The following is a 22,619-nucleotide window of genomic DNA, read 5'->3' as shown; positions in this document are numbered from 1 at the left end:
AGTTTCACAATGGCCTACTGGGACACTGTCAAAATGTCAACATTCAAAATTAGGTGAGATTAGTAAGAAAACCATTTACAGTCATTTTGATTCACAATTACATACAAAATATGTTGTAATGAGACACTGAATATCCTTTCTTAGTTGTTTATAACCTTCACATTATTTACCTCCGAACGCTATGTCATTTGACTTACTGTTATGCCTCTGGAGACGCAGGTCATTACACGGGGTGCCACGCCCACAATGATGACGTCGTAACCATTGAACCAATGGTTTATCATCAGATACTTTCTCACTATCACACAGGCATCAACTGTAGGTTGTGTTATTGTGCACATTTAAAGATATCTATTACAAAGCTTAAGTCTCCCACTTTGCTACGTGTCCCAATACTCACCTTACATTAAACACCATGTCTTGGATTAAGAGCATCTGTATGTATCCTAAGATCTTATTTTATTTCAACACAAAAATTAATTCCACGCAGAAAAGGATACATTTTAGGTGTTGCACTCAAATGAATCCTTTTCGATTACATTGCTTAGCTACCAAAAGCGGATCATCCCAAATTGGTCCAGCTCAAGCTGTTCTGGAAACTTTGCTTTGAAACAGATGTATTTAGGTGGTAATCAATAGGTGGGACAGCAGTGTTAGTCGGAGATGGATGTTGCTGCGCTATACAGCCAAACACATTGACAGATGACTGCTAGTCCTGGGCCCTAATAGCACCTTGGTCAGGAGGAACAGTGGTGGGGTGAATACATACCTGACTGCTTTAAGGTATATCTGATTGTGTAGAGCTGTAATCAGAGCCGGTTGACATTTATTGTCATGAGTCTTGTCCTGGAGGCAGAACTGAGCGATTTCCCCTTAGATAGGCCTGCTGCAAAGTCAGAATTGTCTATTTAAAAAAATCATGAAAGTAAAAATGAGCTTTTTGGTCTCAATTTAAGGTTCGGTTAGCAGTGTTGTTAAAACCCTTTCCTGCAGTCAAATGACCAAATAACCTTCTAGTGGTCTTATGGGTGGAATGTTATTCCTATTTTTCATAATTATGAAAATAAAACATTATAAAAAAATCAACCACAAAAAAATCCAGTGTTTTTATGTCAAATGGTTTTGTTATATTTCAGCCTTCCGTGATGTATATAAAGTGTAATATTGGGATGCAAACTCAAAATGTAAGACATTTCAACTCTATAACTGACATGGTACAGGTGTCTTTTTTATTTAATCAAATCAAATGTATTTATATAGCCCTTCGTACATCAGCTAATTTCTCAAAGTGCTGTACAGAAACCCAGCCTAAAACCCCAAACAGCAAGCAATGCAGGTGTAGAAGCACGGTGGCTAGGAAAAACTCCCTAGAAAGGCCAAAACCTAGGAAGAAACCTAGAGAGGAACCAGGCTATGTGGGGTGGCCAGTCCTCTTCTGGCTGTGCCGGGTAGAGATTATAACAGAACATGGCCAAGATGTTCAAATGTTCATAAATGACCAGCATGGTCAAATAATAATAATCACAAGCAGAACAGTTGAAACTGGAGCAGCAGCACGGCCAGGTGGACTGGGGACAGCAAGGAGTCATCATGTCAGGTAGTCCTGAGGCATGGTCCTAGGGCTCAGGTCCTCCGAGAGAGAGAAAGAAAGAGAGAAAGAGAGAATTAGAGAGAGCACACTTAAATTCACACAGGACACCGAATAGGACAGGAGAAGTACTCCAGATATAACAAACTGACCCTAGCCCCCGACACAAACTACTGCAGCATAAATACTGGAGTTTGAGACAGGAGGGGTCAGGAGACACTGTGGCCCCATCCGAGGACACCCCCAGACAGGGCCAAACAGGAAGGATATAACCCCACCCATTTAAAGCCCATACAGTATGTGAGGTGTATACTTTTGTTTCAAAGTAGATTTGTTGAAGACTACCAAGAAACACTGTGTGACCCTGATTTAGCCCACTGCAGTAACATGTTAAATCTAACCCTAAACTTAAATCAATGTTAAATCACACAGCTAACTGTATGGTGGTATTCAAACTGAGGTTAATCAATACATGCAAAACAGCTATTTTGATTACCTAGCATTACCTAGCTAACGTTAGCTTGCTTGTCCAGTAGTCTCTGTAGCTAGCTAACACCTGTCAGCAAAAAGCTAGCTAGCTAAGGAACAGGCAAACAAAGGTAGCTAGCTATTAGGCCTTCCCAGTCAGTTACTGGAGTCTAGCATTCCTAGTCAGTACCTGGAGTCCAGCATTCCTAGTCAGTACCTGGAGTCTAGCATTCCTAGTCAGTACCTGGAGTCTAGCATTCTTACTCAGTACCTGGAGTCTAGCATTCCTAGTCAGTACCTGGAGTCTAGCATTCCTAGTCAGTACCTGGACTCTAGCATTCCTAGTCAGTACCTGGAGTCCAGCATTCCTAGTCAGTACCTGGAGTCTAGCATTCCTAGTCAGTACCTGGACCTTAGCATTCCTAGTCAGTACCTGGAGTCCAGCATTCCTAGTCAGTACCTGGAGTCTAGCATTCATAGTCAGTACCTGGAGCCTAGCATTCCTAGTCAGTACCTGGAGTCCAGCATTCCTAGTCAGTACCTGGAGTCTAGCATTCCTAGTCAGTACCTGGAGTCTAGCATTCTTACTCAGTACCTGGAGTCTAGCATTCCTAGTCAGTACCTGGAGTCTAGCATTCCTAGTCAGTACCTGGACTCTAGCATTCCTAGTCAGTACCTGGAGTCCAGCATTCCTAGTCAGTACCTGGAGTCTAGCATTCCTAGTCAGTACCTGGACCTTAGCATTCCTAGTCAGTACCTGGAGTCCAGCATTCCTAGTCAGTACCTGGAGTCTAGCATTCATAGTCAGTACCTGGAGCCTAGCATTCCTAGTCAGTACCTGGACTCTAGCATTCCTAGTCAGTACCTGGAGTCTAGCATTCTTACACAGTACCTGGAGACTACAATTCCTACTCAGTACCTGGAGTCTAGGCATTCCTAGTCAGTCTAGGCATTCCTACTCAGTACCTGGAGTCTAGGCATTCCTAGTCAGTCTAGGCATTCCTACTCAGTACCTGGAGTCTAGGCATTCCTAGTCAGTCTAGGCATTCCTACTCAGTACCTGGAGTCTAGCATTCCCAGTCAGTACCTGGAGCCTAGGCATTCCTAGTCAGTACCCGGAGTCTAAGTTGGAATATACCAGTGGAGTTGAGCTAGTCCTGGTCAGTACCTGGAGTCCAGGGTTGATGGTGAAGCTCCCAGAAGTAGGTTTCATACAGGCAACATACTGACAGTGGTGGATTTAGGGTTATCTTCTGCCTGTCGTACCTGCAGTAGGTAAAGAGAGGGGCAACAGCTTGATTATACAAAACTAACACAACACAAATCACACTTCTGATAAAATGGAAGTGCAACATTTCATTCTGATCTTACAATCAAAGAGGGTATAAGATGCATTACAGTGTGCAGGGCTTCTCGACTGTGTGATCAGAGGGAGGGAGGGAGACGGGAGAATTAGAGAGAGCATACTGTACCTAAACACGGTCACATCAGATATCACAGTTACCAAAACACCCTGCTAACATCAGATATCACAGTTATCCAAACACCCTGGTAACATCAGATATCACAGTTACCAAAACACCCTGGTAACATCAGATATCACAGTTACCCAAACGCCCTGGTCACATCAGATATCACAGTTACCAAAACACCCTGGTCACATCAGATATCACAGTTACCAAAACACCCTGGTCACATCAGACATCAGAGTTACCAAAACACCCTGGTAACATTAGATATCACAGTTACCCAAATGCCCTGGTCACATCAGATATCACAGTTACCAAAACGCCCTGGTCACGTCAGTTACCAGAACTCCCTAGTCACATCAGACATCAAAGTTACCAAAACACCCCAATTCAATGATAAACTATATTTTGATGAGTACCGTTAGATCACCAACAACCAAAGTGTTTCCTGTTGGCCCTTTTAGAAGATGAACAAGTGGAATTGTTAAATGATCAAACTAGTACTGGCCTATACCCCTCAAACTCAATTCTGGACCTCGAAGCCAATTCCACTGCAGTTTTTCATTGTTCCTCTCTCATCAGGGACTGATTTAGACCTGGGACACCAGGTGAGTGCAATTAATTATCAGGTAGAACAGAAAACCCGCAGGCTCTGGATCTCGTAGGGTAAGCGGTGAATACCCCTGGCCTAAATGGCAGTGTTCCCCAACCCTGGTCCTCAGGTACCCCCAACAGTACATGTTTTTATTGTCATTCTGGACAAGCACCCCTGATTCAACTTGTCAACTAATCATTAAGCCCTCAATGAGTTGAATGAGGTGCGTTTGTCAAGGGCTACAACAAAACTGTGTAGTGTTGGAGTTACTGGATGACCAGGGTTGGGAAACACTGCTGGACGGTACAGATAACTTTTCTTTGTCACCTCACCATCTCTACTCGTTCTCCTCGTAACACCAGCAGATGGTGCTGCTGTTCTGTTCTGATTGGAGATCTGGATCTGACAACCGCATATCTTAGACGTGAAGCATTTTTTCATCACAGCCTGTTGCCTTAAAGCACAGCTTCAACACTGGAAGCACAGCTTCAACACAGGAAGAACAGCTTCAACACTGGAAGAACAGCTTCAACACAGGAAGAACTTGACCAGAACTGAGTGAGATGGAGGACATTCGTCAATGGCCTATGCTCCTAATAGGAGCAAAGGGCTTAAGTCAAAAAATAACCCAATGTTGTGTCACTCACTCTGCAGCATGAGGGAGGTGCAGTAGTAGTTGAGGGGTACTTCAGTGGTCATGTCGATATTTGTCAGGTGGTCTACCTGATTCCTGACCAGAGAAGTATTCTCCACGCCTGCATTCCCCACCAGCATCAGGGGTTGGCCCCTCTCCAGCAACAGATCCATAAAGTACCTCAGATGCGCCGTCTCAGCCGTGTGCACCAGAGCAGCCTACAGTACAGCAGCCGTAGAAAACAACTGAGAAAAGAGTGAAGTGTGAACACAGAAATGGTTACAGCACGGTTATATCACTCACTTTGAAAGCCATGTATTGACCGACACCAAGTCAGTGAGTTGTTCATAATTGATAATGTCTTATGTCTCCCGTGTACACCGCCACTGTTCGGGGATAATAGCGTCGTTAGGTGGGAACAAAACCCTGCTAATTACAGCTCAGCCAGAGGCGGCAGGCAGCAGGCAGGCAGCTGTGGGCAGGAGGACTGGGAGGAGGCAATAGAGCGTGGGTTGAGAGTCTAGAGTCTGTGCTTTTACACCCACACCCTCTGCTATGCGGTGTGCTAGATGGTAATCAGACACAGTGGCAGGGCTTTGTTCCGTCCTAGCTAGGGACCCCCACTATGACCTCATGATGTGTGGCTTTACCCTCTCATGCTCGCTGATGCGTTCAGACATTTTTAATACGGCCGCATTGTTCATTTCTTGTCATTGTTTTTCAAAGAATGGTGTCTTTCTCGCTGAAACGTGTATTCCGATGTTCTTTGAAAAGTTGTAACAGGAAGGTAAAGTTGCAACAGAAAGGTAAAGCTGCAACAGGAAGGTAAAGTTGCAACAGGAAGGTAAAGTTGCAACAGGAAGGTAAAGTTGCAACAGGAAGGTAATGTTGCAACAGGAAGGTAAAGTTGCAACAGGAAGGTAAAGTTGCAACAGGAAGGTAAAGTTGCAACAGGAAGGTAAAGCTGCAACAGGAAGGTAAAGATGCAACAGGAAGGTAAAGCTGCAACAGGAAGGTAAAGCTGCAACAGGAAGGTAAAGATGCAACAGAAAGATATTATTCCCATGTAGGCTACAATAAAAACATCAACTGTAACCGGGAGGTTTTCCAGAACTCTGGCTGTGCTGCTAGTTAATTACATGATACAGAGAGACAACAGAGAGACAATAGAGAGGCTACAGAGAGACAATAGAGAGACAACAGAGAGACAACAGAGAGGCTACAGAGAGACAACAGAGAGACAATAGAGAGGCTACAGAGAGACAACAGAGAGGATACAGATAATCTACATAGACTACAGAGAGAGACTACAGAGAGACAACAGAGAGAGTCTACAGAGAGACAACAGAGAGGCTACAGAGAGACAACAGAGAGGCTACAGAGAGACAACGGAGAGAGGCTACAGAGAATCTACAGAGGCTACAGAGAGACAGAGAGAGACTACAGAGAAAGACTAGTGGATTGGTGTGTTGTAATAGTGGATTGGTGTGTTGTAATAGTGGATTGGTGTGTTGTAATAGTGGATTGGTGTATTGTAATAGTGGATTGGTGTATTGTAATAGTGGATTGGTGTATTGTAGTGGTGGATTGGTGTGTTGCAGTAGTGGATTGGTGTGCTGTAATAGTGGATTGGTGTGCTGTAATAGTGGATTGGTGTGCTGTAATAGTGGATTGGTGTGTTGTAGTGGTGGATTGGTGTGTTGCAGTAGTGGATTGGTGTGTTGCAGTAGTGGATTGGTGTGTTGTAATAGTGGATTGGTGTGCTGTAATAGTGGATTGGTGTGTTGTAATAGTGGATTGGAGTGTTGTAATAGTGGATTGGTGTGTTGTAATAGTGGATTGGTGTGTTGTAATAGTGGATTGGTGTGTTGTAATAGTGGATTGGAGTGTTGTAATAGTGGATTGGAGTGTTGTAATAGTGGATTGGTGTGTTGTAGTGGTGGATTGGTGTGTTGTAGTGGTGGATTGGAGTGTTGTAATAGTGGATTGGCGTGTTGTAATAGTGGATTGGTGTGTTGTAATAGTGGATTGGAGTGTTGTAATAGTGGATTGGTGTGTTGTAATAGTGGATTGGTGTGTTGTAATAGTGGATTGGTGTGTTGTAATAGTGGATTGGTGTGTTGTAATAGTGGATTGGTGTGTTGTAATAGTGGATTGGTGTATTGTAGTGGTGGATTGGTGTGTTGCAGTAGTGGATTGGTGTGCTGTAATAGTGGATTGGTGTGCTGTAATAGTGGATTGGTGTGCTGTAATAGTGGATTGGTGTGTTGTAGTGGTGGATTGGTGTGTTGCAGTAGTGGATTGGTGTGTTGCAGTAGTGGATTGGTGTGTTGTAATAGTGGATTGGTGTGCTGTAATAGTGGATTGGTGTGTTGTAATAGTGGATTGGAGTGTTGTAATAGTGGATTGGTGTGTTGTAATAGTGGATTGGTGTGTTGTAATAGTGGATTGGTGTGTTGTAATAGTGGATTGGTGTGTTGTAGTGGTGGATTGGAGTGTTGTAATAGTGGATTGGAGTGTTGTAATAGTGGATTGGTGTGTTGTAGTGGTGGATTGGTGTGTTGCAGTAGTGGATTGGTGTGTTGCAGTAGTGGATTGGTGTGTTGTAATAGTGGATTGGTGTGCTGTAATAGTGGATTGGTGTGTTGTAATAGTGGATTGGAGTGTTGTAATAGTGGATTGGTGTGTTGTAATAGTGGATTGGTGTGTTGTAATAGTGGATTGGTGTGTTGTAATAGTGGATTGGTGTGTTGTAGTGGTGGATTGGAGTGTTGTAATAGTGGATTGGAGTGTTGTAATAGTGGATTGGTGTGTTGTAGTGGTGGATTGGTGTGTTGTAGTGGTGGATTGGAGTGTTGTAATAGTGGATTGGTGTGTTGTAATAGTGGATTGGTGTGTTGTAATAGTGGATTGGAGTGTTGTAATAGTGGATTGGTGTGTTGTAATAGTGGATTGGTGTGTTGTAATAGTGGATTGGTGTGTTGTAATAGTGGATTGGTGTGTTGTAATAGTGGATTGGTGTGTTGTAGTGGTGGATTGGTGTGCTGTAATAGTGGATTGGTGTGTTGTAATAGTGGATTGGTGTGTTGTAATAGTGGATTGGAGTGTTGTAATAGTGGATTGGAGTGTTGTAATAGTGGATTGGAGTGTTGTAATAGTGGATTGGAGTGTTGTAATAGTGGATTGGAGTGTTGTAATAGTGGATTGGTGTGTTGTAATAGTGGATTGGTGTGTTGTAATAGTGGATTGGTGTGTTGTAATAGTGGATTGGAGTGTTGTAATAGTGGATTGGAGTGTTGTAATAGTGGATTGGTGTGTTGTAGTAGTGGATTGGAGTGTTGTAATAGTGGATTGGAGTGTTGTAATAGTGGATTGGAGTGTTGTAATAGTGGATTGGAGTGTTGTAATAGTGGATTGGAGTGTTGTAATAGTGGATTGGAATGTTGTAATAGTGGATTGGAGTGTTGTAATAGTGGATTGGTGTGTTGTAGTGGTCCTTGGTGGTCCCACTCTTAGTCAGGTGGAGAGACTGGGTCAGAGTGATGTAGCACCTACACATGACCAAAACAACAACAACAACATCACACACTGAGAACAACAAAGTGGTCATTAATCACAGCTCTCTATTCCTGACTACTGAATAATTATATTCTTTCGGACACAAAATAAAAGTACAATGAGATAATATTTGGTATTCTAATCAGCATTGATAGCAACACTGTTGTAAACATGAAATAAACCTAATGACAAGATGAGCAAAATAAGCTGAGAGATGACAGTACAGATTTAGGGGAGAGTTATGGACCAGTCTGTGAGGGGACTGATGACTTGACTGGGTTAGATTTAGGGGGAGAGTTATGGACCAGTCTGTGAGGGGACTGATGACTTGACTGGGTTAGATTTAGGGGGAGAGTTATGGACCAGTCTGTGAGGGGACTGATGACTTGACTGGGTTAGATTTAGGGGGAGAGTTATGGACCAGTCTGTGAGGGGACTGATGACTTGACTGGGTTAGATTTAGGGTTGAGGATTAGGGCTGTGGTTGAGGCTAGGGTTGAACTGGACATGAACATAGGGTTAGGTTGAGGTACTGACCGGTCAATGAGGGGGTGATGACCAGCCGAGAGGTGTTCCTACCAGGTATTGGTAGGAGTAGAAGAACTGAACATCACAGATGTTAGCCAGGCAGTGTCTCTGCTGCTCGTCCCAGCGATGCCTCAGCTGAGACAGCCAGTAGAAAGCCTGCCCGTTGGTCACCTGTAAAAACACATTCAATTTGATTTGGAACGGAAAAGCCAGACAAAATGAAACAGGCCTATTTATATAATGATTATGAGTTCGGAGGGCAGATGTGATGATTCAATATTAAAGCATTAGACCTCTCACTAAAGGCTTCAGTCATACAAAAGTTATACTTAAATCCAAACGGGTTCTCTAGCAGATTAGTAAGAATGTCTCACCCCATGTTCAAGAATGGCCTTTTCCCCTTTATTCAGATTACAACCGCTTACTTTCGGTTATTTGAAAATGAAACAATCTCCAGAATATCGGTGTTTTAAAAACAAGAAATAGAGAGTTGGTTGCAATTTCACTTTAATCCACCAATAAGACAGAACATATATTACAACAAATATTATGGTTAAACTCAAATATACTCATTGATTATTTTTTTTTACGGTATAATCTTTGTAAATTATATCATAAATAGGACTGGTGGATTTATGTCACACATGCAGCTAAAATATATGGAAATGTCTACTTTATTCAAAATGACATCTAATTGCAGCATTACCACAAAAATGGAAGAGGTAAGTGGAAGGGGGAGAAAGTAAGTAACTTGTCTGTTGGCCCTGCATTAAAGACCAAAATTGTCTAAAGAAAATTGTGATGAATAAAAACATATACCCATTTCATTTAAGGACCAAAAATGTACAGCTGTGCCATATAGACTGCAAAATAGTTGAGGAGATTTTTGATGTACCAACTCAATGGCACATGGTTTATGAACTGATACACAAAACAAAGCTGGTGTAACGGCATTCCTCCTCCTCTTCTGAAGAGGAGAAGCGAGAAGGATCGGAGGACCAATGCGCAGCATGGTAAGTGTCCATAATGTTTATTTAAAGACATAAACTGAACACTACAAAACAATAAAAACGTGAACGAAACCGAAACAGTACCGTGTGGCAACAAACACTCACACGGAAACAAACACCCACAACTCAAAAGTGAAACCCAGGCTACCTAAGTATGATTCTCAATCAGAGAAAACTAACGACACCTGCCTCTGAGAACCATACTCGGCTGAACTCAAAACCCCAACATAGAAAAACACACAGACTGCCCACCCCAACTCACACCCTGACCATACTAAAACAAAGACAAAACAAAGGAAATAAAGGTCAGAACGTGACAGCTGGATTCAAATCTTTGAGTTTTTCAATGTAAATTACTATACAAAATTCTTGGAAACAATATGTTATATATATATATATATGGGGAATACAACCATCTCAGCTCTGCAAGTTTGCTGCAAGTTTGCTGCGAAGAGACAGAATCATTAGATCATTATTTTGATACTGTCCATATGTAGCTTGTTTTTGGTAGGAGGTTCAGGAATGGCTGAAGAATTGCAACATTTACCTGGAGATAACTCTGCAAATAGCACTGATGGGTGATTTGAAAAGTCAATTGATCAATAATATAGTAATACCCCTTAGCAAAACAAAACAAAAAAGCACAATCTGTAGAAACTATGAGAATAGAAAGGTTCAGAGCTTTTGAAAAACAGCACATTGGAAAAATATATGGCAAAAGACAAAACTGGATGGTCTTCAGAGAGAGATGGGAGGGGTTGAGTGTAGCTAAAAACACACCAAAGAGAACTACTGGAAAATACACCGTGTCTGTAAAATGTATACAGTATGTATAAGCTGGAAGTAGAAACCTAATTGTTGTCCATTAGTTTACTCCAGTTAGGGGAGGGGTGGTAGAGGAAAATAATTAAGAAAAATATATCTACAAAATAAATGGATAAACTAATGGATGGATAGATGTTTAAATTGACATTTTCATCAGGCAGTACACCGCTTTCACAAAGGAAGGTCATTTCACCTCTGGAGTAGAATACCAGTAAAATAAGAACACACCTCATTCATCAGAGTGTTTGACTTGAAGGGTGAGGGAGTCTGTCTCTGTGTGTGTGTGTGTGTGTGTGTGTGTGTGTGTGTGTGTGTGTGTGAACTATACTTATGGGGAACCAGAAGTCTCCACAAGTAAAGTAAACAAACAAAAATTTGACCAACTGGTGTAAAACACCAAGGGACAGCAGCTTGCATTCATCACCAGTCTAGTATGTCAGGAGATCTAATCAGCAGTGGGTCTGTAGGTTGAAGAGGAGCAGGGGCTGCTTCTCAAATGGCACACTATCCCCTATAGTGATCTACTTTAGACCAGAGCCTTATGGAAGCCCTGGTAAAAAGTAGTGCACTATACAGGAAATATGTTGCCATTTGGGATGCAGAAGGGGGAGATTATTCAAACAGCCCATCACGGCCAAGGACGTGCTAACCTTAACCACATACTGCTGACAACAGTGACAACACTGATATAGGCTATAGGGCCTCATATGGCTTGGGTAGTAGTGCGCTAGTGTACATAGGGAATCGGGTGTGATTTGGGACTGTAGAGTGTGTCTGTAGAGCCTCCCTCAGCCTCCCAACACGACTCTACAGACACACTCTACAGTCCCAAACCACACCCGATTCCCTATGTACACTAGTGCACTACTACCCAAGCCATATGAGGCCCTATAGCCATAGTGAACAGAGTGGTATTTAGGGCTCAGACTTGGTCAGTTCAGCAGCTCTCTATGAAAGGAGATAACAGAGCAGGTGTCCATGTTTCTGACTGACAGCTACATTCAACACCTCCACCTGTCCCTGTCCCCACCCCCACTACAGGTGCATAGACTGATGGAGAATATAATACCTCTGGGAGGTAATAATGGGATGGAAAGGTATGATAACTACTGGGTCTGTGTCTTCTAGCAGAGGAAGATTGAGGCCTGCAACTTCCATCATTTCAAATTTGACAGCCATTAAAAATGGTTAATGCACCTGTACATTCTTTGTTGAGCTCTAACAAAAAATGTTTTGTGTTTACAATATTGGATCTTAACCAGACCTGAGAGCCAGCGAGAGCTACCTGGCCTGAGTAGTCTAACAACCACTGTATCCTGGGGGGCGGTCCTCGTAGACGGATAAAGGCTACAAAAAACATTTATATCTTCAAAGTGATTGACCATGTGAACCTTTTCTGAAGATCTTCTAGTTTCTCAAACAAAATGGGGATTTATTGTTTTGGCGCTGTCCAACATCAACTCCTGCAGAGACAGAAATACACTGAGTACTGTTTCCTGTAGGGTACTGTAGTTTATTAAATACACAGAGTATTGTATACCATAGGGTACTGTAGTTGATTAAATATACAGAGTATTATATACTGTTAGGTACGGTAGTTTATTAAATACACAGAGTATTGTATACCATAGGGTACTGTAGTTTATTCAATACACAGAGTATTGTATACTGTAGGGTACAGTGGTTGATTAAATAGACAGAGTATTGTAACTTTAGGGTACTGTAGTTTATTAAATACACAGAGTATTGTATACTGTAGGGTACTGTGGTTGATTAAATAGACAGAGTATTGTAACTTTAGGGTACTGTAGTTTATTAAATACACAGAGTATTGTATACCATAGGGTACTGTAGTTGATTAAATAGACAGAGTATTGTATACTGTAGGGTACAGTGGTTGATTAAATAGACAGAGTATTGTAACTTTAGGGTACTGTAGTTTATTAAATACACAGAGTATTGTATACTGTAGGGTACTGTGGTTGATTAAATAGACAGTATTGTAACTTTAGGGTACTGTAGTTTATTAAATACACAGAGTATTATATACTGTAGGGTACTGTAGTTTATTAAATACACAGAGTATTGTATACCATAGGGTACTGTAGTTGATTAAATATACAGAGTATTGTATACTGTAGGGTACTGTAGTTTATAAAAAATAAACAGAGTATTGTATACCATAGGGTACTGTGGTTGATTAAATAGACAGAGTATTGTAATTTTAGGGTACTGTAGTTGATTAAATAGACAGAGTATTGTATACCATAGGGTACTGTAGTTGATTAAATACACAGAGTATTGCAGGGTTGTCGCTAGGCCTAAAATATTCATTAGCCCCCCCCTAAATAAATACATATATCCGTCAATATATTTTCTCTGTGATATCTTTTGTTTTCATTTAAGAGCGGGCACTAGGACCTGGGGGAGGCTGCTGCTGCAGAGGCTACTGCACGCGCTAGTGATATACGGGCACACGGCATGATACACTAGCACAGGTTGCCACGCGGTAAAACACCGCTTCTCATTCATTTCAATGGAAGGAAAGCGGTTAGAAGCGGAGAGAGCGTGGGATCTTTTGGCAAAAAACAGCCCCAAAGCATTTCCACCCCCATGCTTCACAGTAGGTATGGTGTTCTTTGGATGCAACTCAGCATTCTTTGTCCTCCAAACACGACGAGTCGAGTTTTTACCAAAAAGTTATATTTTGGTTTCATCTGACCATATGACATTCTCCCAATCTTCTTCTGGATCATCCAAATGCTCTCTAGCAAACTTCAGACGGGCCTGGACGTGTACTGGCTTAAGCAGGGGGACATGTCTGGCACTGCAGGATTTGAGTCCCTGGCGGCGTAGTGTGTTACTGATGGTAGGTTTTCTTACTTTGGTCCCAGCTCTCTGCAGGTCATTCACTAGGTCCCCCAGTGTGGTTCTGGGATTTTTGCTCACCGTTCTTGTGATCATTTTGACCCCACGGGGTGAGATCTTTCGTGGAGCCCCAGATCGAGGGAGATTATCAGTGGTCTTGTATGTCTTCCATTTCCTAATAATTGCTCCCACAGTTGATTTCTTCAAACCAAGTCTACAATTTACTTTCTGGTGTCTTTTGACAGCTCTTTGGTCTTGGCCATAGTGGAGTTTGGAGTGTGACTGTTTGAAGTTGTGGACAGGTGTCTTTTATACTGATAACAAGTTCAAACAGGTGCCATTAATACAGGTAACGAGTGGAAGACAGAGGAGCCTCTTAAAGAAGAAGTTACAGGTCTGTGAGAGCCAGAAATCTTGCTTGTTTGTAGGTGACCAAATACTTATTTTCCACCATAATTTGCAAATAAATTCATAAAAAATCCTACAATGTGATTTTCTGGATTTTTATTCTCATTTTGTCTGTCATAGTTGAAGTGTACCTATGATGAAAATTACAGGCCTCTATCTCATCTTTTTAAGTGGGAGAACTTGCACAATTGGTGGCTGACTAAATACTTTTTTGCCCCACTGTATGTGTGTCTGATGGCAGTGTATTCCAGATATGGGAAGCTCTCGCAGAGAAAGCAGATTGACTAAACGTGCTTTTCCTTAAGGGAATGGTACAGTCACCTCTCATATTACTAGTTTATCTAGCGTGTCCTGCGTTGCAATGATGTTGAAATGCAACGCAGGGGGATGGTTAAACAAAAGCGCATTTGCGGAAAAAAAGCACAATCGTTACACGAATGTACCTAACCATAAACACCAATACCTTTCTTAAAATCAATACACAGAAGTATGTATTTTTAAACCTGCATATTTAGCTAAAATAAATCCAGGTTAGCAGGCAATATTAACCAGGTGAAATTGTGTCACTTCTATTTCCCCAGAATTCTACGTAATTATGACATAACATTGAAGGTTGTACAATGTAACAGAAAAATTTAGACTTATGGATGCCACCCGTTAGATAATATACGGAACAGTTCCGTATTTCACTGAAATAATAAACGTTTTGTTTTCGAAATTATAGTTTCCGGATTCGACCATATTAATGCCCAAAGACTTGTATTTGCGTGTGTTATTATGTTGTAGTTAATTCTATGATTTGATATTTGATAGAGCAGTCTGACTGAGCGGTGGTAGGCACCAGCAGGCTAGTAAGCATTCATTCAAACAGCACTTTTGTGCGTTTTGCCAGCAGCTCTTCAAGCATTGAGCTGTTTATGACTTCAAGCCTATCAACTCCCGAGATTAGGCTGGTGTAACCAATGTGAAATGGCTAGCTAGTTAGCAGGGTGCGCGCTAATAGCGTTTCAAATGTCACTCGCTCTGAGACTTGGAGTACTTGTTCCCCTTGCTCTGCATGGGTAGCGCTGCTTTGAGGGTGGCTGTTGTCGATGTGTTCCTGGTTCGAGCCCAGGTAGGGGCGAGGAGAGGGACGGAAGCTATACTGTTACACTGGCAATACTAAAGTGCCTATAAAGAACACACAATAGTCAAAGGTATATGAAATACAAATGGTATAGAGAGAAATAGTCCTATAAATACTATAACAACCTAAAACCACTTACCTTGGTATATTGAAGTCTCATGTTAAAAGGAACCACCAGCTTTCATATGTTCTCATGTTCTGAGCAAGGAACTTAAATGTTAGCTTTTTCACATGGCACATATTGCACTTTTACTTTCTTCTCCAACACTTTGTTTTTGCATTATTTAAACCAAATTGAACATATTTCATTATTTATTTGAGGCTAAATTGATTTTTATTGATGTATTATATTAAGTTAAAATAAGTGTTAATTCAGTATTGTAGTAATGGTCATTATTACAAATAAATAAATCAAATGTAAAAAAAAATTATAATAAATAAAGGCTTTTTTTTGGTCCTCCAATAATTGGTATCGGCGTTGAAAAATCATAATCGGTCGACCTCTAATTGGGATGCATAGATCTATCCTAGTCTGTATCCCAAATGGCACCCTTTTCCATTTATAGTGCACTACTTTTGCCTAGACCCCTATAGGCCTGAATCAAAAGTAGTGCACTATAAAGTGATTGGAAATAGGGTGCCATTTGGGACACATATCTATTGAATCTCTTGTCAAATCAGTGCTAGTTCCCTCTGTCACCTTGGCGGTGATGGCGAGTTGAGCCCTGTTGCGTTGCCGTATGGCCTGGTTCTGCAGCTCGCTGACAGCCCACAGTGATGTCAACAGGTTCTACACATAGAGATCTAACCCACGATACACGTCCCTCACACAGGCCTCTTTGTACAGTTCACAGATGTCCTACACAAACAGAGGGTAGATAGTGATGACGTCTAACTGATAGGTTCAACACTAAGGCATCTAGTTCTTTGCTAACACATAGGGCATAATGACAGAATATACTGCAGAAGAGATGGGGAGGGTGATGTGTGTGTGTGTGTGTGTGTGTGTGTTGAGGCGTTAGGTAGGTAGATGATGTCACCTTGACAAACCTCCTGAGCTCTGCGCCCATCTGGTCCATGTTTATCTCCCTCCACTTGGTCATTGTCCAGACCTCCACACTGCACTGCATAGATAAATATACACAAGTGAATGAATGGGGAGCCTTAATGGGACCGTTTTGAAGTTACCAGGGACACACTGGTGTTATCCTGAAGAGAGAGGAGAGGGCTTCCACAGCTCTGTGGTTATGTTATGGTGTTATTCTGAAGAGAGAGGAGAGGGCTTCCACAGCTCTGGGGTTATGTTATGGTGTTATCCTGAAGAGAGAGGAGAGGGCTTCCACAGGTCTGGGGTTATATTATGGTGTTATTCTGAAGAGAGAGGAGAGGGCTTCCACAGGTCTGGGGTTATGTTATGGTGTTATCCTGAAGAGAGAGGAGAGGGCTTCCACAGGTCTGGGGTTATATTATGGTGTTATTCTGAAGAGAGAGGAGAGGGCTTCCACAGCTCTGGGGTTATATTATGGTGTTATTCTGAAGAGAGCGATTAGGGTTTCCACAGCTCTGGGGTTATATGATGGTGTTATCCTGAAGAGCGAGGAGAGGGCTTCCACAACTCTGGGGTTATGTTATGGTGTTATCCTGAAGAGAGAGGAGAGGGCTTCCACAGCTCTGTTATATTATGGTGTTATCCTGAAGAGGGAGGAGAGGGCTTCCACAACTCTGGGGTTATGTTATGGTGTTATCCTGAAGAGAGAGGAGAGGGCTTCCACAGCTCTGGGGTTATGTTATGGTGTTATCCTGAAGAGAGAGGAGAGGGCTTCCACAACTCTGGGGTTATGTTATGGTGTTATCCTGAAGAGAGAGGAGAGGGCTTCCACAGCTCTGTTATATTATGGTGTTATCCTGAAGAGAGAGGAGAGGGCTTCCACAACTCTGGGGTTATATGATGGTGTTATCCTGAAGAGAGAGGAGAGGGCTTCCACAGCTCTGTTATATTATGGTGTTATCCTGAAGAGAGAGGAGAGGGCTTCCACAACTCTGGGGTTATATGATGGTGTTATCCTGAAGAGAGAGGAGAGGGCTTCCACAGCTCTGTTATATTATGGTGTTATCCTGAAGAGAGAGGAGAGGGCTTCCACAGCTCTGTTATATTATGGTGTTATCCTGAAGAGAGAGGAGAGGGCTTCCACAGCTCTGTTATATTATGGTGTTATCCTGAAGAGAGAGGAGAGGGCTTCCACAGCTCTGTTATATTATGGTGTTATCCTGAAGAGAGAGGAGAGGGCTTCCACAGCTCTGTTATATTATGGTGTTATCCTGAAGAGAGAGGAGAGGGCTTCCACAACTCTGGGGTTATATTATGGTGTTATCCAGGTCAAACAGCCTGTCTGTCCCTGACCGCCAGCAGGTGTCCCATCCCCTCCACTAAGACACCACGATCGCCCTCAGAGACAGCCTGCCTCAGCCCCTCGTCTTGGCCCGCACAAACTGCTCCAGCTCATCCAGACTGGGAGGGTAGGGGAACCATGGATGTAATGTTTAAACAGTAGATAGTGCTGACTAAATTAGAGGTCAAGTCTTAAACAGTAAATAGCCTCTGAAGTGTGTGCAATGTTTTCTCCTGATCATAGCTCCACCAATAAACAACATTTTTCTCCTGATCATAGCTCCACCAATAAACAATGTTATTCTCCTGATCATAGCTCCACCAATAAACAACGTTTTTCTCCTGATCATAGCTCCACCAATAAACAATGTTATTCTCCTGATCATAGCTTCACCAATAAACAATGTTATTCTCCTGATCATAGCTCCACCAATAAACAATGTTTTTCTCCCGATCAGAAATCCACCAAGAAACAATGTAGGGTTTTTTGTTTGCTGTTGTGATGGAAATTATTCTGCTGCTGAACCCAACCCATCCTGACAACACACACTTGGGAGGAGCACACATTGAATTCTGCTAGATAAATGAAAAGACGTTCTGTCAGACAACCTGTCAGTGACGTATGTCATAAGATGTTCCTTGAACATCCAGCTCCGCTTCTTAATGATATTCAGGAAGACTGATCTTGAATGACTTGATATCTACTCTGAACCATCCCCCAAACACTCTAACGTCCACCAGCTTCATAGTAGTCAATCTGGAAAATCAAGCAGAAACTGAATTCGAAATCACCTAATTTAGTGACAAATTTGAGTATTGCAGTCTTTTAAAATGTCTACTAGGGTTGCAACATTCCTGTAGATCTCCCCAAATTCCCTGGTTTCCCAGAAATCCCTGTTGGAAAATTCCCAGAATAAACAGGAACACCGGGAATCATCTAAAACGGATTACTGAAAAAAACAGAATTTTGAATAAAGTTACTGGAATTTTGCAACCCTAGTCTCTCTAGAGCTTTACAATGTCCTAAAATGTAGTCAAATGTTCAAATTGGGAGACTGCTTGTGTAACAGTTTATTCCGTCCCTCTCCTTGCCCCGAACCAGGGACCCTCTGCACACATCAACAACTGACACCATCGAAGCAAAAGCCACAGCCCCAACTATTTCAAGGTCTCAGAGCAAGTGACATCACCAATTGAAACGCTATTAGTGTGCACCCCGCTAACTAGCTAGCCATTTCACATCGGTCACCACGGGCCTAGGAGGGGAGAGCACCATGTGGGATTCAAACAGAGGAGCCTGCTGCCTCCACCCTGGTCCTCCCCCAGCCATGTTCTCCACAAAGAAGTCCAGAGAGCGGATGTTGAAATATGGCATCTCATATGAGGGACACTGTACCTGCTGGGATATGATGAGTATATGATATTTCCTGGAGTTCCAGAAGTTGAGCTCAGCACTGGGCCCTGGGTTCTGGGTTAAGACTCTTAAGAAGCAGCTCAGCACTGGGCCCTGGGTTCTGGGTTAAGACTCTTAAGAAGTAGTTCAGCACTGGGCCCTGGGTTCAAACCCTTCAGAAGCAGCTCAGCACTGGGCTCTGGGTTCAAACCCTTCAGAAGCAGCTCAGCACTGGGCTCTGGGTTCAAACCCTTCAGAAGCAGCTCAGCAATGGGCTCTGGGTTCAAACCCTTCAGAAGCAGCTCAGCACTGGGCTCTGGGTTCAAACCCTTCAGAAGCAGCTCAGCACTGGGCTCTGGGTTCAAACCCTTCAGAAGCAGCTCAGCACTGGGCCCTGGGTTCAAACCCTTCAGAAGCAGCTCAGCACTGGGCTCTGGGTTCAAACCCTTCAGAAGCAGCTCAGCACTGGGCTCTGGGTTCAAACCCTTCAGAAGCAGCTCAGCAATGGGCTCTGGGTTCAAACCCTTCAGAAGCAGCTCAGCACTGGGCTCTGGGTTCAAACCCTTCAGAAGCAGCTCAGCACTGGGCTCTGGGTTCAAACCCTTCAGAAGCAGCTCAGCACTGGGCTCTGGGTTCAAACCCTTCAGAAGCAGCTCAGCACTAGGCCCTGGGTTCAAACCCTTCAGAAGCAGCTCAGCAGAATCCTCCTTCAAAATCTTCTGGACCAGATGGGTCCAGCTGATCACCATAGACTCAATGGCATCGACCACTGTCCGGTCATGGCTATCATGCCTGATTCTGAAGATAAATGCCCTAAAATCACTCAAAGACATTGAATACTGTAGTAATGCAGCAGCTGCCCCAAATGGCACCATGTTTTTCCATATATAGTGCACTACTTTGAACCAGTGAGCTATTAGGGAATAGGGTGCCATTTGGGATGTAGCCCGTATTAGGACCACTTGGAGTGTGTCTTATGTTCTGATGGTCCTCTGAGAGCCCTCTATCCTGGCTGTAGCGGTTGGGATGGGGAGGACCGTTTTCCCAAAGAACTGTCCCCTAACCATGTGTAACAGTATAACTTTAGACCGTCCCCTCGCCCATAACTGGGCGCGAACCAGGGACCCTCTACACACATCAACAGTCACCCACGAAGCATCGTTACCCATCGCTCCACAAAAGCCGCGGCCCTTGCAGAGCAAGGGGAACTACTACTTCAAGGTCTCAGAGCAAGTGACGTCACTGATTGAAAAGCTATTTAGCGCGCACCGCTAACTAAGCTAGCGTTTCACATCCGTTACACATGGACACCTTGTTCCTCGTGTTCTCTGAATGACCAACTACGTCTTGTGACATCAAATGCGGCCACGTCTGATGGTTCTTCTCGTTGGACAGTAGTGGCACACACACACACACCTTGACAAACTAGATTAGTAAAAGTAGACCTTCTCTATCTGTTCATGCCTTTGGTCTTATGGATAAACACACATGTACTGTAGTCATTGACTACATCTTAATATGATGAACACATGTGGATATTTTGTCACCTTGACCAAATAGAGAAGGTAAAATCTCTCAATGTTTATTGGTCTTTGGTATAAACAAGCAGTGACAAATATTCCCTTTAATCTATCAATATAGGTCTAACCTTATTTCATGCTAGTTGTTTAATTATTTAACATAATTCAGGTCAGAATCATTTAGTGGACTGACTGACTGTAATATGGATTGGGGACTGGGTTAAAACAACAACACTTGATTACCTGTTCAACAGTGAATGACATCTGTGGAAGAAGAGGCTGGGCGACCAAGCCAAAAAGTAAGTTTCCTGCAGTTTTCAGCAATTATGGACACAGCTCTCTTCTTGAGACCATAACATTATTTGTCTTTAGAAGCAGGTAAGGCCTAAAGATTGATTTACAAAATAGTTAGAAATTACAGGCAGTAGCCATGACAACGTTCCACTGTAAAAAAAAAAATAGTCAAGTAAAACTATTATTTACAGTCTCCTTGCTCATCGACCCAAAACAATAATGTGTTTACAGCACTAATAACACATTCAAGTACTAAAGTGACTGAGTAACCTACCAGCCTTGCCTCGGGGAGCACCAGTCGATGGTAGAGTAAAAAACAATACTTTGCTTTTCGAAGACACCTTTCAGAGCGGTCTGGCTTTCCTCGACTGTAACACACTTCTTCTCCCAGGTTTCCTGCCTCACTTCCAAAATCCGACAAAACGTTTGTTTTTATAAACTTTACTCTGTCATCCTCCTAAAAGGGGGGAACATTCTCCTCGACAGACATGTTTCATCCTGACAATTCCTTGTCACTAAAACTTCAAACTTGTGTCACTATATAGCGTTACTTCAATCCGCGGGAAAGTATGTAACAGTTTGTGACTATTTGACGAACTCATCATGATTGACGTGAGAGGTATGCATGCTCTCATGCGCAAGATTTTCCTTTGCCGTACAATGTTAGGGGGCTGTGCAGCGTCTCGTTTCCTTGCCGACAATTATACAGATGCTCAAACTTCCTTGTATCTTCAAAGAGAAAACCACTCCTGGAAAAACAAATCTTCCCAACTTGCTCAGTAGTTGTAGGTTTTTTCAAACCATATTCAGGGTTGGGGAGTAACGGATTACATGTAATATGTTACATGTAAGAGATTACAAAAACGGTAACTGTAATCCGTTACATTACCAGCAAAAATATTGTAATCAGATTACAGATACTTTTGAAAAACTGGATGATTACTTCGAGGATTACTTTTAAATTCAGAAAAGATGTTTACGAAAAAAAATGTTTGACACTCCTCTGTTTTCTCAATGACATTCAAATCAGCATTGAAAAAAATCTCAAATTTAAGGTGGTTCCACTTGAGCGAGTCTGACCACAATTCAGAGACCACTGTGATGACACACCAAATGTGTTTGATGGATCGCGGGAAAAGAGCAGCAATAGCATTTTATAGGCTACAGTCCAAGCTATGTCTTCCATTGGTGCGACTGCTGTCGGCATCCAAAGAATATACAATTTGAATAAACGCTTGGAGGTAAGGATGACAGCTGTGGTGTAGTCTACGGCGATATAGATTTCACTTATTGTTGATATCTACATAGCGCATTGATGTGAATCACACTGCTGCTCTCTCATTTAGCTATTTGCGCCTTACGGATTGTGGTTGTTGTGGATGCCTGTTCACAAATCTAAATGTGTATTTGAACCCAGTAATGGTTGAATTCAAGAAGTTTAAGCTGCCTATCAATCATTGTTTTTGAAACCAGTGGATAAGCCAGTGAAGAGATGCGCTTGTGCACATCTGCATAGTGCGGATCATATAAACAATAAAAGTGCGGCTTTTATCAGAGGTGGAAAAAGTACTCAATTGTCATACTTGAGTAAAAGTAAAGATACCTTAATAGAAAATGACTCAAGTAAAAGTGAAAGTCACCGGGTAAAATACTACTTGAGCAAAAGTCTAAAAGTATTTGGTTTTAAATATACTTAAATATCAAAAGTAAAAAATATATAAATAATTTCTTATTCCTTATATCAAGCCAACCAGACGGCACTATGTTCTTGTTTTTTTATTATTATTTATGTATCGTCAAGGGCACACTCCAACACATAATTTACAAATAAAGCATTTGTCTTTAGTGAGTCCACCAGATCAGAGGCAGTGGGGGTGAACAGGGATGTTCCCTTGACAAGTCTGTGAATTGGACCATTTCTCTGTGCTGCTAGGCATTCAAAATGG

General features: G+C 42.4%; 1 long non-coding RNA gene across 1 annotated transcript; it reads right to left on the bottom strand.

The window, feature by feature from the left end:
* Nucleotides 1-3,223: 3,223 nt before the first annotated feature.
* On the bottom strand, nt 3,224-21,414 carry LOC118937640. The gene is made up of 4 exons (XR_005034903.1): nt 20,948-21,414; nt 8,850-9,011; nt 4,768-4,999; nt 3,224-3,322 (listed from the first exon to the last, which is right to left on the bottom strand). It is a non-coding gene; the product is annotated as an uncharacterized LOC118937640 (long non-coding RNA).
* Between the last annotated feature and the right edge of the window lie 1,205 nt (nt 21,415-22,619).

Source organism: Oncorhynchus mykiss, chromosome 2, assembly GCF_013265735.2.
Source record: "Oncorhynchus mykiss isolate Arlee chromosome 2, USDA_OmykA_1.1, whole genome shotgun sequence".
NCBI classification, from domain to species: Eukaryota; Metazoa; Chordata; class Actinopteri; order Salmoniformes; family Salmonidae; genus Oncorhynchus; species Oncorhynchus mykiss.
The sequence above is the reverse complement of the archived record's forward strand: the minus strand, read 5'-3'. Positions and strand labels throughout refer to the sequence as shown.